Source organism: Macaca fascicularis, chromosome 20 (genome assembly GCF_037993035.2).
Source record: "Macaca fascicularis isolate 582-1 chromosome 20, T2T-MFA8v1.1".
NCBI lineage: Eukaryota > Metazoa > Chordata > Mammalia > Primates > Cercopithecidae > Macaca > Macaca fascicularis.
In genome coordinates, this window is record NC_088394.1 from 49,728,898 (window position 1) to 49,746,498 (window position 17,601).

At 39.6% G+C, this 17,601-nt stretch overlaps 1 protein-coding gene across 10 annotated transcripts in view; it reads left to right on the plus strand.

The window, feature by feature from the left end:
- FTO (FTO alpha-ketoglutarate dependent dioxygenase) overlaps window positions 1–17,601 on the plus strand; it is a 462,015-nt gene that overhangs the window by 40,911 nt on the left and 403,503 nt on the right. The window contains exon 2 of one of the 10 annotated variants that reach the window (XM_074026700.1): window positions 13,652–13,697. The exons of the other annotated variants lie outside the window; for them this stretch is intronic. The gene's annotated coding sequence lies outside the window, so the exon portion shown is untranslated. The remainder of the gene's footprint in view (window positions 1–13,651; window positions 13,698–17,601) is intronic. 10 annotated transcript variants of the gene reach the window in all.

Genomic DNA, 17,601 nt, shown 5'->3' on the forward strand with positions numbered 1-17,601 from the left:
TTTCTGCAGACCATAGGAAAATGTATAACAAATGTGAGATGAGAGAGCCTTGTCAGGCAGGGGGCACTTACTCTGGGAAGTCAGAACTGGCAGTGGGAGCAGTCCCCAGCACTAACAGGCACACCCACAAGATCTGCCTCCTACACTGTCACTTCTACCCCTTTGTTCCCCTTCCCGACTCACTTCCTGCCAGTGATTTGTGACATATTTCGTAGCTGATCAAATGAGTCCCTGACACCTGATTGCCGAGTGCTTCTTGTTTACAGTTGCTTTCCAAGGACACCTAGACAAGATGGAAAGCTTAACGTGCAGTAATTAAATTTGCATCTGCTCTGTGACAGGACTCAAAGGAGTTCTCTTCCTCCCTCACATATTGTAGAGCTCCTACTGTCTTTGACCATACAGCATCTAAAAAAGGCAGGACGTGGACAGGTAAACAAACATTGGTTCAGTCTACTGCCTGTCATTATAACGATGAATATTAAATAAGATCACTGATATCCCTTTCTTATTTGGCTTTCTACTCTTCACCTACTTGTTTTGCCAGATGGATACCTGATTTTCAATATAAGAACTGTAGCTTGGAGGTGATTTAAAAAAATATTTTTAAAGGAAAACAAATATTGCCAAACAATCTGGATTGGTTTAATACCCTTTGGATTGCACATTTCTCACAAATGCTTATGAATAATTCAGCAAAGCCAAATACAATCTGCTGGTGGTATCTAGTGTTATTCACACTTGCTAATGAATAATTCCCTTTGGCTTTTATAGGCCAGCTCTAAGGAATGACTTCTGAGACTCAGATGAGTTATTATTGGGCTATTTGTCAGTGTCCTTGGGGCATTGCGAGCCAAAGCCCAACTTGGCTACCCACTCCCCATACCTTCTCCAATTCTTCTGGGAAACATGCAGCTCCTCTCCTTCCCAGCTTTTTTAGCCCCAGAACGTTGCTATGAAAGAGACTCTAACAGAAGAGGAAATAAAAATAACAGAATTCAGCTCCACTGTGATTGCATTGGTTCAGTTCCTTCATTGTTTCATTCATATAAAGAAATGTTTATTGAGCACCTTAAAAGCGTTGTATGTCCACAAAGATAAGATGGATTTTTATGTGCAACATCCTCAAAGAAAGTAGAAAATGTAGAGTGTATAGGAGAGGAATGGGATCCTGGAGGAGGATGCTCAGGGTCTTTTGTCAAAATGATCAGTTACCATTCTCTCACCATGTTCTCAGGTATACACTTAAATGCATATTTGCCATTTGTGGTGTTGGGTGAGGCTTCCGTTGCTTTGGATAAATCTAAGATTTGATTAATCTTGGAACTGCTTAAAGGATAAGCCCTATAATGTGATCCCAGATATGACTGAGTGGCCCTTGGTCATTTCTGTTGCTCTGAATTCAGGAATGTGGTGTGACCTGGCTTTACCAGCCTGGACAATCTAAGGATGGTGAACATGGATTGATTTATGCCTGAGTGGTCTATATACTTATACCTTAGCAATCATACTGTGTAATGTATAACCCTGGGATCAGTGAGTGCATTCAGCCTTGGTGAGGTTGTTTCTGGCAGCCTGTATCCATTTCAGTTTTCTCTATGCAACTCCTAAATTTTCCTTTAGAGGAGTGTAATCTTCCTCTGAGCACACTGGAAGATTACAGTTCCCAGCTTCCTTGCAGTTAGGTGGGATCATGTGATTAGTTCTAACCAATGAAGTGGAAGTGATGGGTATCCTTTCCTGGTCAAGACATTAAAAGCTAGTATGCTACTTGCATTCTTTCCCTTTCCCTGCCGCAGTGACCTTGGGGGCCTTGTGTTTCAGATGGTGTGGTCTCCACTGGGCTGGTCCAGGAATGACTGTGTGTAGTAGAGTCCATTCCCTTCCCCCATCAACATATTAGAGAGGTAACTTGAGCAAGACAAAGACCTTTGTTGCATTAAGTCCCTAAGATTTGGGGGTTTATTTATTACCACAGTGTAGCCTGGACCATTGTCACTAATATAAAGGGATTACTACAGGAAGAGCTGTGTGCTTGTTATCTAAGGCCTCATACTCAACATGATTTAGCCAGCTTTGGAGAATGTAGTTCTTTTTTTTTTTAATTATTTTTTATTATAAATTGCCAAATCATAGTTGTAAATATTATGGGATGCAAAGTGATTTATAATTTATGAAAACAATGTGGAATAATTAACATATATATCACGTCAAATACTTACTTACCATTCCTTTGTGGTTAGAACATTTGAAATGAACTCTTGGTGATTTTGAAATATATAATATGTTATTATTTGCTGTATTCATCATACTGCAGTATATCTTAAAGTAGAAAAAACTTCCCAAACTTACTCCTCCTGTCTAATTGAGGCTTTGTACCTTTTGGCCATCATCTCCCTAATCTTCTAACCCTCCTAGCCTTGGGTACCCACCATTTTATTCTTTGCTTCTTTGAGTTCAGTTGTTTTCGATTCCACATATAAATGAGCATATGCAGTATTTGTCTTTCTGTGCCTGGCTTATTTCACTTAGCATAATGTTCTCTCATTCCATCCAATGTTGCTGCAAATGACAAAATTTCTTTCCTTTTAAAGGCTGAATAATATTCCTTTGTGTATATATGTCACATTTGCTTTGTCCATTTGTCTGTTGATGGACACTTCGGTTGATTCCATAACTTGGCTATTGTGAATAGTGCTGTAGTGAACATGGGAGTGCAGATATCTCTTTGACATACTGATTTCAAGTATGCTGGGTAAATACCTAGAAGTGAAATTGCTGGATCATATGGTAATTCTATTTTTAGTTTTTTTGAGAACTCTATAATTGTTCTACTAATTTACATTCCCACCAACAAATTTCAGGGGCTCCTTTTCTCAACATCCTCACTAAAATGCATTTTTATCTTTTTGGTAGTAGCCCTTTTGACTAGTGTGAGGGAATATCTCATTGTGGTTTTAATTTGCATTTCTTTAATGATTAGTAATGTTGAGCATGTTTTTCATGTATCTGGTGGCCATTTGTCTTCTTTTGAGAAATGTCTATTCAGGTACCTTCCCCATTTTTTAACTGGGTTATTAAATTTTTAATTTAGAGTTGTTTCAGTATAGGTATTAATCAGATGTATAGCTTGTAAATATTTTCTCCCAATCTGTAGGTTGTCTCTTCACTTTGTTAATTGTTTCCTTTCTTGTGCAGAAGCTTTTTATTTTGATGTAATCCTATTTGTCTATTTTTGCTTTTGTTGCCTGTGTTTTTAGGGGTCAGATATAAAAATAATTGCTCAGACAAGTGTCCTGTGGTTTATCCCCTATGTTGTCTTCTAGTAGTTTTATAGTTTCAGGTCTTATGTTAAGCCTTTAGTCCATTTGAGTTGATTTTAGTATATGGTGTGAGATAAGGGTTCAATTTTATTCTTTTGCATGTGGATATCCAGTATTCTCAACACTGTTTATTGAAGAGACTGTCTTTTCCCCAAAGTATATACTTGGCACCTTTGTCAAACCCATATACATGCATGGGTTAATTTCTGGGCTCTATTCTGTTCATTGGTTGATGAGCCTATTTTTCACTAGTACCATGCTGTTTTAATTACTATTGCTTTGTAGTATAGTTGGAAATAAGGTAGTGTGATGCCTCTAGCTTTGTTCTTTTTGCACATGATTGTCTTGGATATTCAGGGTTTTTTCTTGTGTGTGTGGTTCCATATGAATTTTAGGATTATTTTTTCTGTTTATATGGGAAATGACATTGGAACATTGATAGGGATTGAATTGAATGTGTAGATTGCTTTGGGTAGTATGGACATTTTAACAATATTAATTCTTCAGTCTATGACATGGGATATTATTTACTTAGTTGTATAATCTTCGGTATCTTTCATTAATAGTTTACTGTTTTCAGTGTATAGGTCTTTTACCTCCTTGGTATTAAATTTATTCCTATTTTTTTTTTTCACAACTCACTCGTCACAGAACTATTTTTTATAGCTATTTTATTTATTTATTTATTTATTTAGAGACAGAGTCTTTCTCTGTCACCCAGGCTGGAGGGCAGTGATGTGATCTTGGTTCACGGTAGCTTCTGCCTGCTAGGTTCAAGCAATTATCGTGCCTCAGCCTCCCGAGTAGCTAGGACTACAGGTGTGCACCACCATGCCTGGCTAATTTTTTGCATATTTAGTACAGACAGAGTATCGCCATTTTGGCCAGACTGGTCTTGAACTCCTGACCTCAGGTGATCCACCCACCTTGGCCTTCCAAAGTACTGGGATTACAGGCATGAGCCACTGTGCCTGGCCTGTAGCTATTTTATTTTATTGAGATGGATCTTGCTCTCTTGCCCAGGCTGGAGTACAGTGGTGTGATCTCACCTCACTGCAACCTCTGTCTCCCGGCTTCCAGTGATTCTCCAGCCTCAGCCTCCCCAGTAGTTGGGACTACAGGCATATGCTACTGTGCCTGGTTGATTTTTTTGTATTTTTAGTAGAGACGGGGTTTCACCATGTAGGGCAGGCTGGTCTCAAACTCCTGACCTCAGGTGATCCACCCGCCTCAGCTTCCCAAAGTGCTGGGATTACAGGCATGAGCCACCATGCCCAGCCCTGTAGCTATTTTAAATGGGATTGTTTTCTTCATTTCTTTTTTATATAGTTCACTGTTAGCATATAGAAACACTACTGATTTCTGTGTGTTGATTTTGTATCCTGCAACTTAATTGTATTCATTTATTAGTTCTAACAGTGTTTTGGCGGAATTTGTAGGGTTTTTTTATATGTAGTGTAAGAGCATGTCATCAGCAAACAGCAATAGTTTTACTTCTTCCTTTCCTATTTGGATGCTTTTTTTTTTCTTTTTCTTGCCTGATTGCTCTGGCAGTACTCTAATACTATATTCCACTTCTGTACTGAATAGAAGTGGCAAGAGTGGGTATCTTTGTCTTATTCTGAATCTTGGAGGAAAAGGTTTTAATTATTTACCATTGAGTATAATGGTAGCTTTGGGCTTATGTATGGCCTTTATTATGTTGAGGCACTTTCCTTTTATACCTAAGTTATTGAGTGTTTTTATCAGGAGAGGATATTTAATTCTGTCAAATGCTTTTTTTGCATCTAATGAGATGACCATCTGGTTTTTGTCCTTCATGTAGAATGTAATTTCAATTGGGAATCAAATGGCAGGTCTAATTTAGGGGCAGAAAGAGAGTTTGTTTAATCAGTTATCAAAGAATCTGTGCGAGAAATAACACTGGTGAAAACAGAGTCATGGAAGTAAAAGAATAAGTAATAAGAAGAGACAGACTTGAGTTGAGGCTATCATAACTGATGTTAATTAATTTTAAGTTGCATTTGGCATGTTTAATTGGTAAGATTATGAATCTGTAATTTTTCTCTTTGCTTATAACATACATCAAATTCTGACCCTTGCGCTAAGAATGGCTTCTTTTTTTTTTTTTTTCCTTTTCTTCTTTCTTTCTTTTTTTGAGACAGAGTCTCACTCTGTTTCCCAGGCTGGAGTTCAGTGGCACGATCTTGGCTCACTGCAACCTCCGCCTCCCAAGTTCAAGCAATTCTCCTGATTCAGCCTCCCAAGTAACTGGGACTACAAGTGTGTGCCACCACACCTGGCTAAGTTTTTGTATTTTTAGTAGAGATGGGATTTCGCCATGTTGGTCAGGCTGTTCTCGAACTCCTGACCTCAGGACATCTGCCCACCTCGCCCTCCCAAAGTGCTGGGATTACAGGCATGAGCCACTGCGCCCGGGCAAGAATGGCTTTTAAATTTTTAAAAGATTATAAAGAAAAACAAAGAAGAAGAAGAATATTTAATAGGGGCCATATGTGGCCTGCAAAGCCTAAAATGTTACTATTTAGTCCTTTACAGAAAAAGTTTGCTGACCTTGGATTTATACCCTTACCATCTCTATAAACTATTATCAAAAAGGATCACACTTACCAAACTGTCAGTTCCTGGAGAATTGGGAACTCATTGGTTTTATTAATCCCTGTGTCGTTCAGTCTCGCATGGTGCATGACAACACAGTAGAAGATCAGAGCAATTTTACTTGATTGAATTGCACACAGAACATGGGCAATAGGGAAGACAGTTCAGAGGATGAGAACCAAACACAAATTGTGAAGATCATAGGTCTAAAGAAATAGAACTGTTCTTCCTCTGTTCTTGTGGGTGGTGACAGTCCTGGTTTGTGTAAACCTAAGTATGGACATTTATTTAATTTTCCCATATTCACTTTCAAATAAAAGGAAGGTTTTAAAGCAGAGGTGTCCAATATTTTGGCTTCTCTAGGCCACAGTGGAAGAATTTTCTTGGCCCACACATAAAATACACTAACACTGGCTGGGTGTGGTGGCTCATACCTATAATCCCAGCACTTTGGGAGGTTGAGGTGGGTGGATCACAAGGTAAGGAGATCAAGACCATCCTGGCCAACATGGTGAAACCCTGTCTCTACTAAAAATACAAAAATTAGCCGGGCATGGTGGTGCGCGCCTGTGGTCCCAGCTACTCAGGAGGCTGAGGCAGGAGAATTGCTTGAACCCGGGAGGCGGAGGCTGCAATGAGCTGAGAGCGCACCACTGCAATCAGTCTGGGTGACAGAGCAAGACTGTCTCAAAAAAATAAAAAATAAAAAACACGACAGCTGATGAGAAAAAAAATTACACTAACACAATAGCTGATGAGCTAAAAATAAAAAAATCTCAAAAAAGTCTCATAACGTTTTAAGAAAGTTTATGAATTTGTATTGGGCCACATTCAAAGCTTTCCTGAGCCCACATGCGCATGTGGGCCCTGGGTTGGACGAACTTGTTTTAAAGCTGTGAACTTGTAAGTATTGTTAGAATTTTCTTGTTAGTCTATTGGGTGTTGATATTTTGTTTTCTCTTTTTTTCTCTGACAACATTCGCTTTTTTTTTTTTTTTATATACCTTTTGCAAGTTTCTGTTTGTTTACTAACTCATTCACTTACTTGCAGGTATATACACACAGAAGTGAAAACATGTTTATACAAAAACTTGCACACAAATAGTAGCATTGTTAGCACCCCCCGACCACCAAATCCAGAAACAATCCCAAATGTCCATTAACTGATGAGTAAATAAACAAAGTGTGGTATATCCATATGATGGAGTATTATTCTGCAATAAGAAAGAATCAAGAGTGGAGCATGGTGGTTCCCACCTGTAATCCCAGCACTTTGGAAGGCCAAGGCAAGAGGATCACTTGAGCCCAGGAGTTTGAGACCAGCCCAGGCAACATAGTGAGACCCTCTCTCTATTAAAAAAAAAAAAATTAAAAAGAATGAAGTACTGTCACATGCTACCCCATGGATTAATGTTGAAAACATTATTCTAAGTGAAAGCCAGATACAGATGACTGCATATTGTATGAATCCATTTATATAAAATGTCTGTAACAGGCAAATCTATGAAGATGGGAAGTAGATGAGTGATTGCCCAGGAGTGGGGTGGGAATCAGGAGTGAGGGCTGATGGGTGCAGGGGTTTCTTTTCGGAGTGATAACAAAGTTCTAAACTTAGAATTTGGTGATCGTTGTACAACTCTGTGGATATACTAAAAACCATTGAATCATATACTATAAGTTGGTGAATTTTATGTTATGTGAGTTACATCTCAAAGATACTTAACAAAAATAATTATGCAGTGGATTGCCTATTTCCTAGTGATGTTGCTGGTTATTTTCTCTCTTATTCAAGCAACAGTTAGGATTTGAATCACTTACATTTTACCGTCTTGAAATAAGACGTTCTAAAAACAAAATTGACTTACAGTCAAATCCTCTTTGACCCAGCTATATTCTACTTACATGAATTTACTCCATTTGTTGTACTGGCACATGGGCACAAAGACTTTTGTATAAGAATATTCATTGTGGCATTATTTGTAGTGGCAGAACACAAACAATCTAAGTATCCATTAGTAGGGAACAGTTTAAATACATTAAGGGAGATGAAGCTAGTGAAGATGAAACTGTCTTCAAGACAATTAAAAGAACAAGGCGTAGAATACTGTTACTATTTGTGTAAAATGCTTGCATATGAACAGAATATGTTATAAAGATTCAACAGTGGCTACTTTTTTGGGAGGCAAAGATTGGGCTGATCTAGTAATAGGAGAGGGACAGCCTATTGCAGGGTTGCACTTTAAAAAAAATTATACTTTCTTTTCATGGAAGCATTATTCATAATTAAAAAGCAGAACCAACGCAAATGACTATCAACTGATGAATGGATAAACCAAATATGGTACAGCCATTCAGTCACATAAGTAGGGTCAAAGGGGATTTGAATATAAATCAATTTCATTTTGAGGAAATCTTAATTCAAAAGGGTAGTGTTCAAATATTATCTTTAAAATTAAAAAAGTTGACTCCTAGATTATATCTCAGCAACCAATCTTGCATCTCTTTTTGCATACTTTTTTTCAATCTATGTGGAATAATTTGTCTTAAGACTCATCCCTTCAATTCACCCTCCAACCACTAATGATGCAGCAATTCTGTGGTTCCTCTGTAATTTTAGCACTGTCTTCTAACCCAGCTGTGTGGCAGCAGTGTATCTGCAGGGTAGGAATGTGGCTTGCAAGGGTCAATATCACACTGCCCACAATTATTTTGTCTCCTCTGAAATGACAAATGAACTTTATAGTTATAATAAAAAGTAAACCCATTCCCCCTAAGGTATAAAGGGTGTAAAATTTACATAGTCAGATGTGACTGCCCCCCCCCCTTTTTTTTTTTTTAAAGAATCCTTCATTGAAGGCTTTAAAAAAAAAATCAGGGCTAGGGATAGGAATAGGTGGCTCATGCTTATAGTCCCAGCACTTGGGGAGGCTGCGGCAAGTAGATCACTTGAGCCCAGGAGTTCGAGACCAGCCTGGGCAACATGGTGAAACCTTGTCTCTACAAAATATTTGCTGTGCACGATGGCACGCACATGTAGTCCCAGCTACTCAGGAGGCTGAGGTGGGAGGATCACCTTAGCCTAGGGAGTTGAGGTTGCAGTGAGCTGTGATCGCATCACTGCCCTCCACCATGGGCAACACAGTAAGACCCTGTCTCAAAAACAAACAAACAAACAAACAAAAAAAACAAAATGGAAAACCAGAAAAACCAGGGATAGGTTTTCAATGTTGGCATTTATTTGATGCAGCCCAATAAACATGATTAAAATATGAAAGTGTTATTGGATTTATAGCTGCTTCTCTAGAAACTTACACTTTTTTTTTTTTTTTTTGCTGTTGTTGGTATAATTGGAAGAAATTCTTCCAAGTTTTGCATCTGCGTTGCTTGTCTTGTAACACTAACCTCATGTAACTTACAAAATATTTGCTGTCATTTTTCTGGCCCTAGGAGGACCCACAATTTATAACTCCTGCTTTTTGTTATTTGGTGTCACTTGTGGCTTGTGTCCTTCCTAATTATTGCACATCCTCTAGCCTGTCCCCACATTCACTCAGTAAGACTGCCACCTTGAGAGATGAGCTGTTGTTCTTCGCAGTATTTAACACAGCACCTACTACCATCATTTAGCTATCTCTGACAAAGAGCTCATTGGGCCCTCTTGCACCATTTCCTCAGCTGGGAAGTGTGGGATTGTAGAAGCTGCTTCACTTCTCCCCACATCTGCAGCTTTGACCTATCACATGAAGCTAGGATTTAGGATTTCCATGCTATCTTTCTAGCTGCAGGAGAACTACCTGCTCAGGGGGCTGTGTTTTCATTTAAAACATACTCCACTTTCTTCATGTTCCTGCTGCTTTCTACCTACTGGCCCACAGCCAGAGGCAGCTCCCACTGCAAGTTTTTCATTTGCATTACATGGTACCTGGCTTTATACAGTTGACATCTCTGTTTAATTTTTATATCTTGCCTGTATCATTAGAGAACAGGGTTTGGAGGTGTTCATGACTTATAGAAACCCCACAGTTAACCCTTTTATGATCCCTCTTTTATTAGGCCCTATTTACAAATTTTGTAAATTTAGATTATTTCTTATTATTAAATGGTGTAAACCCATCCATTTGTACTGTTAAAGCTGTCATGACTGGTATGGCATTTTTGAGTCAGACCTTCCTATAGCACAGCTGAGGCACACTGAGGCCCAGGGAGTTTATTGACTTCTTCAAGATTACAAAGATAATTTGCAGAGCTGAATTTGGAATTCAGAATTCCAGGTCCAGAGCTTTTTCCATAAACTGAACTGATGTAAAAGCTCCAGGCTGGGTGCATGGCTCAAGCCTGTAATCCCAGCACTTTGGGAGGCTGAGGTGGGTGGATCACTTGAGCTTAGGAGTTCAAGACCAGTCTGGCCAACTTGGCGAAACCCCGTCTCTACTAAAAATACAAAAATTAGTCAGGCATGGTGGTGGACGCCTGTAATCCCAGCTACTCGGGAGACTGAGTCAGGAGAATCACTTGAACCTGGAAGGTGGCAGTTGCAGTGAGCTGAGTTCGTGCCACTGCACTCCAGCCTGGATGACAGAGTGAGACTTCGTCTCAAAAAAAAAAAAAAGCTCCATGATACCTTGAATTTAAGGGTAAATTAATGGTGAGTTAGGAAAGGCATGATACACAATGCACCAGACAACACTCCATGAAAATACCTCAACAATGAAGTACTTTGGAAAGAGGTGATGCTGAGGTATTTAAAATTTTGTTTACTTTCATTATCACAGAAGAAGTAACAAATCTTTTTTTAGATTATTTCCGATAGTCTTTAAATGTTCTTCCAGGTGCTTCTGTAGCAGCTTAACAGATCGTATGACAATATGCTGATAGTGCTTCTCCCTTTTGATAACAGTATTAGAGAAGACAGACAGTGCTAGGACAACCGTACAAACACCATTTCTCATGGCTGTAGGCAAGCCAGAAGCCACATCTTTCCTAGGGAAAAGGGCTGACCTGTTACCATTGCTAGTTGTGTGTAAAACATGTGTTAGAAGAAGTAATTATGTTTAGCTGACTGACTATGACCAAGATTAATAGCTCTTGAAAGGGCTGTAATGAAAGGCTGCCCCAACTGGCTTCTACATTATTCTTTATTTATCCCGTTCTCATCCCTGTCACCTTTGGGCACCAGCCAAATGTCATTTATGTGAGATTTGCCCCTTGGATGTGAAAGCCCTCTCTTAATGATGGGAGGCGATTGGGCTGCAGGGCTGGAGAGCTTGGATGGTTAATGTGACCCAGAGGAGATGCTCCAGGTCTGTGGGAGTCAGAGGACCGGGACTCTCCCTCCTGAAGGAGAAAGAACATGAGGATATTTGGCTGTCTGATCCAGGCCATTGAGGTGTACTTGAGAGATTACAGGGCGTACTTCAAACACTGTTGTCAAGTCCTTATATTTCAGTGGCTCTTCAGTTTGGAGCACTTGGAAGTTTCTTATTCTGAAGACCATTTGTTTGAATGAAATCGTCAACTATTTCTAGTTTTGTAAAACTTGGAAGTCTCCTTGTGGTAGAGACTGCACAGATCCCTTCTTGCCTCCTTGAGTCATGGACTTTTCAGGCTGGACTGCTGCCCAAAATGCAGATTGCATTTCCCCAGCCTCCTCTGCAACTGGGTGTGGCCATGTGACTGAGAGAAGGTGTACTATGGGAGTCTCTGAGGTGTTTCTTTAAGAGAAAGCTGGTGTATGCCCTTTGCCCTTCCTTCTGTCCCGCTGCCTGGAATGTACATGCTGGACTTGGATCTTGAAGGTGAAGCCCAAGCCTTATGGGCTACAAGGGGCCTGGTCTCTGAGAACTTCAGGAGAACCACTGTCCCAGCCTGGTGAAGCCACTGTTATTTTGGATTTTCTGTCACTTGTAGGCAAATCTAAACTTACGTAATACACTGTTTCTACACTTGCAGAAGATGAAAACGCCAAACCCTTGGATTGCCTTTTCCCGTCCTAAGTATTAATATCAAAATTTAAACAGGTTCCTTTCCCCTTCTTCTTTCAACTCCTCCAAATTAAAACAACCTACAAAAAGATTGTGCAGTAATTTATTTAAAAACTAAAGACATGAGAGAGATATCAGTATGAGAGATATACGAGAGAGAGATTAACAAGAAGGCTAGAACGGAAAATAACACTTTTAAGAAAAGGATAACGAGGACTGGCCTTCATGACCTTCTGTAATAGGTCAGGGAGCTCTAGCTCTCTCTCCCTTCTAGTGTTGGGGGCAGCAACAGCTTCTTTTCTTCGATTATGAGAGGCCCTGGGGATTCCATTTCACCTGCATTGTTAAGGCCATAGGAAGCTTTTTAAAATTTCAGATTTCAAATGTCAAGTCTCTCTTCAGTGCTGTTGGGCCCCTTGCACGAGAGTGTTTATGTTTTGCCTGACTCTTTGGTTTCCGGCCATAAAGTATGCACGTCGTCATCTTTTCTCTGACACTATGTGTATTAGATAACGTGTACTATAGTAGCTATCGTGGGTTACAAATGATTCTTAACACAACCCTTTTAAAAGAGTTGCAGAGATGTGTAATTATTTTCCATGATTTTCAAAACTTTTGAAAGAGAAAAGCAGCTGTTTGGTTCGCTGTTCTCATTAGCATTTATATAGTGAACTAAGAGAGAGGCTTTCTGTGCAGTGTTTTTCCTTGCCGTTTCTTGCCTTTTAATTTGAAGAATAGCAGGATCTTGTCTTTTGTTCACATGAGTAAAAGCCCGTTCAGCTGGAAAAAGAACAGTGCACTCTTTGTGTACTCAGAGCATTTGAATGCTTTTGGTCACACACTAGTTGCTGTTTAACTGCAATAAAATTGTGACCAAAGGAGATAAACATTTAAAGGATAAATGACAGGCCTGTTAATCTGAAAGCAAGTTTTGCAGCATTGTTATTTTTAGCTAATAGGTATATAGCCAGGAGTCACGGTGATGACTTTTAAATCTGAAACTGAGTGAAGTCTGTGTTTTCAACCAGTTTAAAAAATGTTGCCACTGGACTTTTTTTTAAAAATAGACAAAAATTTTATATATTTATGGTGTACAACATGATGTTTTGACATGCATACATTGTAGAATGACTGGATCAACCTAATTAACATATGCATTATCTCACATACTTTTTTGTGGTGAGAACACTTAAAATCTACTTTCTTAGCAATTTTCAAGTATATAATACATTGTTATTAACTATAGTCACCATGTTGTACAAGAGATCTCTTGAACATCACTGGACATATTTATGGCTGATTATTTTGTGTTTTAACAATCATTTGAACATGACTAAACTGTCTTTAGAAACTGGTAGGGATTTCTTTGCTGTATTTGCTAAGCTTGGCCATGTCATCCACATATATATCTGAATATATTCATATATGAATACATGCTATATATAACATGTGTGTATATATGAATACATAATACATATATTTATATATGTAATATGTGCATATATAAAGTGCCCAAGTATATTGTTTAAGAAAAGAGCCACTGGGGCTTTTATAAGTCTATGATTTCAGAACTAGGTCCATCTTTACAGCTCTGAAGTATTATGATTTACCTGATTTGGTGGAGGAAAGGCATTTTTGGTAATTTTCTGTCCCTATGGGAATTCAAAGGATAAATTTCAATCTCTTTTTCTTTCTTTCTTTCTCTCTCTCTCTGTCCATCTTATGCAGCTGAAAACTGGCATATGACTCTTTGAGAAGAGCTCAAACAGTTGTGGTAAGGATGCTTAGATGTTGAGTGTTATTTATTTTCCGGGGTATGAAACATACAGGGTTTTTCTAGTCTGTTGTTGCAGCGTGCTGGGTGTATTTTGCTTTAGTTGACTGTTCCGTTGGAGTAGTCAGCCTTTTTTTAGGATAACAAAAAAATAAAATTAATCAAAGGCATAAGCAAGGCCTTTTTCCTCTTGTGCAGTCACATCTTATTATACAACAGTAATCTTAAGCTTTGCCCACCTGCCAGATAGGTGTAAGATGATTAATGAAAGCTGAAACTCTGTGTCAGTCGAGAGGAGACAGCAGGGACTGGTGGTGCCAGTGGTGAAGTAAGAAGTACATATGCTGCCTAAAGGGACTCTGGTTCAGTGTGTGAATGTCAGCCCAATGTTGCAGATATTCTGATTTTTCAAAAGAAGCAGGACACGTAGATTTTTATTTGAAAGCTCTTTATTTTAATGAGCCATCGACTAATTGAAATTTAAAACCTGTGTAGTCCAAACAGACCATCTCTACAGGCTGGAAGGAATAGGGGGCCTGCCTTTTCTGACCTCTGTTATTTGGAGAGGTTATGTAACCATTGTAACCAGGGAAGGATACATGAGGATTCCTCTTCAGGGAAGCTGACCAGCCCAATAAAAAATATATAGGTTGACATTTGGAGATGTCTAAAGAGAAGGCCAGGTTTCCATCCAATCAGTCTATAGTGAGGCCCACCAGTTGACAAACGAAGCTTCTGCACATTCAACTTCTGATCTGTTTCATAGTCCCTCCCTTGAAATTATGAACTGATAGGCAAAGATCATTGAACATCGTGAAATGCCTCAAACAGGAATGACAAAATACAGAGCACAGAAACAGAAGAAGAGGAACCCAGAGAAATAGGAAGATGTGGAGAGCAGAAGACAATTTCAAAACAAATTATAATTAATATTCCCAGAGAGATGAGAGAAAATACATGAAACAGGAACAAGGTGCCAATAAAAAGGAACCTTCACACTGTTAATTTGTGTTAGTTGTGATAATGTGTTGTTAAACATTTTAAAAAATGTTACACAGTTTTTAAAAAGTTGTCCATAGGTATTAGAGATTTATGCTAAATAATTACAATTTGAATATTGTGATGTCTGGGATGTGATTTGAAATAATTCAGAAAAACAGACAGAGTTGTGTGGGAGATAGATAAAATGAGATTGGCAAAATGTTGATAATTGTTGAAGCAAGCTGTGTAATGGGTGCATAGGGGTTTATTATATTATTATTTGTACTTTTGTGTGTTTGAAATTTTCCATTATACAACCTTAAAAAAAAGGATCATTTAGAGAGCAAGAAAAACTCTCAAATTAAAAATATGATAGCAGAAATTAAAATTTCAACAGAAGTGTTAGAAAATACAGTTGAAGACATTTGTCCAGAAATCAGACCAAAACAAAGCAATGGAAAATAGGAAAGGAAAAATATGAAATTAGAGGATCAGTCCAGGTGGTCCAGTATTTAACTCTGGGAGTTATAGAATGAGAACCAAAATATCAGAAGGAAAGAGATTATCAAAGAAAGAATACAGGCTGGATGCAGTGGCTCATGCCTATAATCCCAGCACTTTGGGAGGGCCAGGCAGGAGGATCACCTGAGGTCAAGAGTTCAAGACCAGCCTGGCCAACATGGTAAAACCCCATCTCTATTAAAAGTACACAGATTAGCTGGGCATGGTGGTGGGCATCTGTAATCCCAGCTACTTGGGAGGCTAAGGCAGGAGAATCACTTGAACCCAGGAGGCGGAGGCTGCAGTGAGCTGAGATCATGCCACTGCACTCTAGCCTGGGTGACCAAAAAAAAAAAAAAAAAAAGAAAAAAGAAAAAAGGAATAATACAGGGTCATTTCCTTGATCTAAAAGACATGAGTTTCCAGATCAAAAGGGCCCAGTGACCGCCCAGCACAACGGATGAAAAATGATCCCACTATGGCATTTTATCATGAAATTTCCTAACCCCAGAGGAGAAGAGAAGATTCTAAGAGCTGTCACTGGCGTCCTGAGCTGGTCTAGGTGCTCTAGGATCCAGAGCTTCCTCGGGCCAATGCTTCAGACAGTTAAACTCATCTTTTGCTTGGTCAGGGATGTGGTGGTTGCCTGGTTGTTGGGATTGAGAGAAAGAATCTAGGGTCTAACCTCTGCTCTTGACTTCCAGCTAGTCTTTCTGTTTTCAGCTTCACTGTTGAAATGCATCTTCCTTCAGTAGTTCCTGGTTCTTGTATTCCTGAGCCTTTCTGGAGATGGTGGCATGGGAGCTCACTTCTTATTGGTCTTCCCCTTTTCTCCCTCAGTCCTGCCTACCAGTTAGTCTTCAGCTTTGGTGTTTTGTTTTTGTTTTTGTTTTTTTTTTTTTTGGAGACAGGGTCTGATTTTGTCACCCAGGCTGGTGCAGTGGTGCAATCTTGGCTCACTGCAGCCTCGACTTCTAAGGTTCAAGATCCTCCTGCCTCAGCCTCCCAAATAGCTGGGACTACAGGTGTGTACCACCATGCCCAGCTGATTTTTGTATGTTTTGTAGAGATGGGGTTTTGCCATGTTGCCCAGGCTGGTCTCAAACTCCTGGACTGAAGCCATTTGCCTGCATTGGTCTCCCAAAGTACTGGGATTACAGGTGTGAGCCCCCACACCCGGCTTTAGGATTTGGCTTTTGCTGTTACATTACTTGCCATTCCTTTTTCATCTTTTAACGTCTCTCATCTGCTTTTTTTTTTTGAGACTGAGTCTGACTCTGTTGCCCAGACTGGAGTGTAAGTGGTGTGATCTCAGCTCACTGCAACCTCCGCCTCCTGGGCTCAAGTGATTCTCCTGCCTCAGCCTCCCAAGTAGCTGGGATTACAGGTACGCACCACTATGCCCAGCTAGTTTTTGTATTTTTAGCAGAGACAGGGTTTCACCGTGTTGGCCAGGCTGGTCTCACACTCCTGACCTCAAGTGATCCGCCTTCCTTGGCCTCCCAAAGTGCTGGGATTACAGGTGTGAGCTGCTGCACCTCATCTGCTCTTATCTTTCAATTGACTTTGACAGTTTATTTTTATTGTTGTTATTGTTGTCTCCTTTTCTTTTTTCTTTTCTTTCTTTTCTTTCCCTTTGCCTTTCCTTCCCCCTCCCTCCCTCCCTCCCTCCCTTCCTTCCTTCCTTGCTTCCTTCCTTGGTTCCTTTTCTTCCTTTTCTTTCTTTTCTGTTTTTCTGGAGACAGGGTCTTGCTCTGTTGCCCAGTCTGGTGTGCAGTGGCACAGTCATAGCTCACTGCAGCATCAACTCCTGGGCTGAAGGGATCCTCCTGCCTCAGCTTCCCAAGTAGCTGGGACATCAGGTACACACCACCACACCCAGCTAATTTTTTTTTTTTTTCCGGTTTTGTAGAGACGGCGCCTTATTATGTTTCCCAGGCTTGTTTTCAAATCCTGGGCTCAAGAGATTCTTCCACCTTGGCCTCCCAAAGTGCTGGGATTGCAGGTGTGAACCACTGCACCCAGTATATTGTTTTAATTTCTTTACAGGCATTCCAGTGAGGTTTTGGGAAGGAGCCAAGTGCGTGTTTTGAATCCACCACATTAGAATGGAAGTAAATTTGTTGTGTTAATCATTAATTTGTGTGTCAGAGTTCCTTTTCCTGAGGTTTATTTGAAAATCAACGTAAGAAAACAAAATTTAATATGGAGAAAATAATTTCCTCCTTCTTAAAGTCTCCTTTGACTATCCTCACTCAAATTGGTTTCTTTCTACCTTCTCTGAAATACTGTGGCCCCAGGAGACTCCCTCTCAGTTTAGCAAATAATTCTCTACTGTTTTGGGTCTTACTGTAAGCACTGGATATGTGCTTTTCACTTAACTAGATTATGGAGTCTCTGTGAATCTAGGGTGATATCTTAG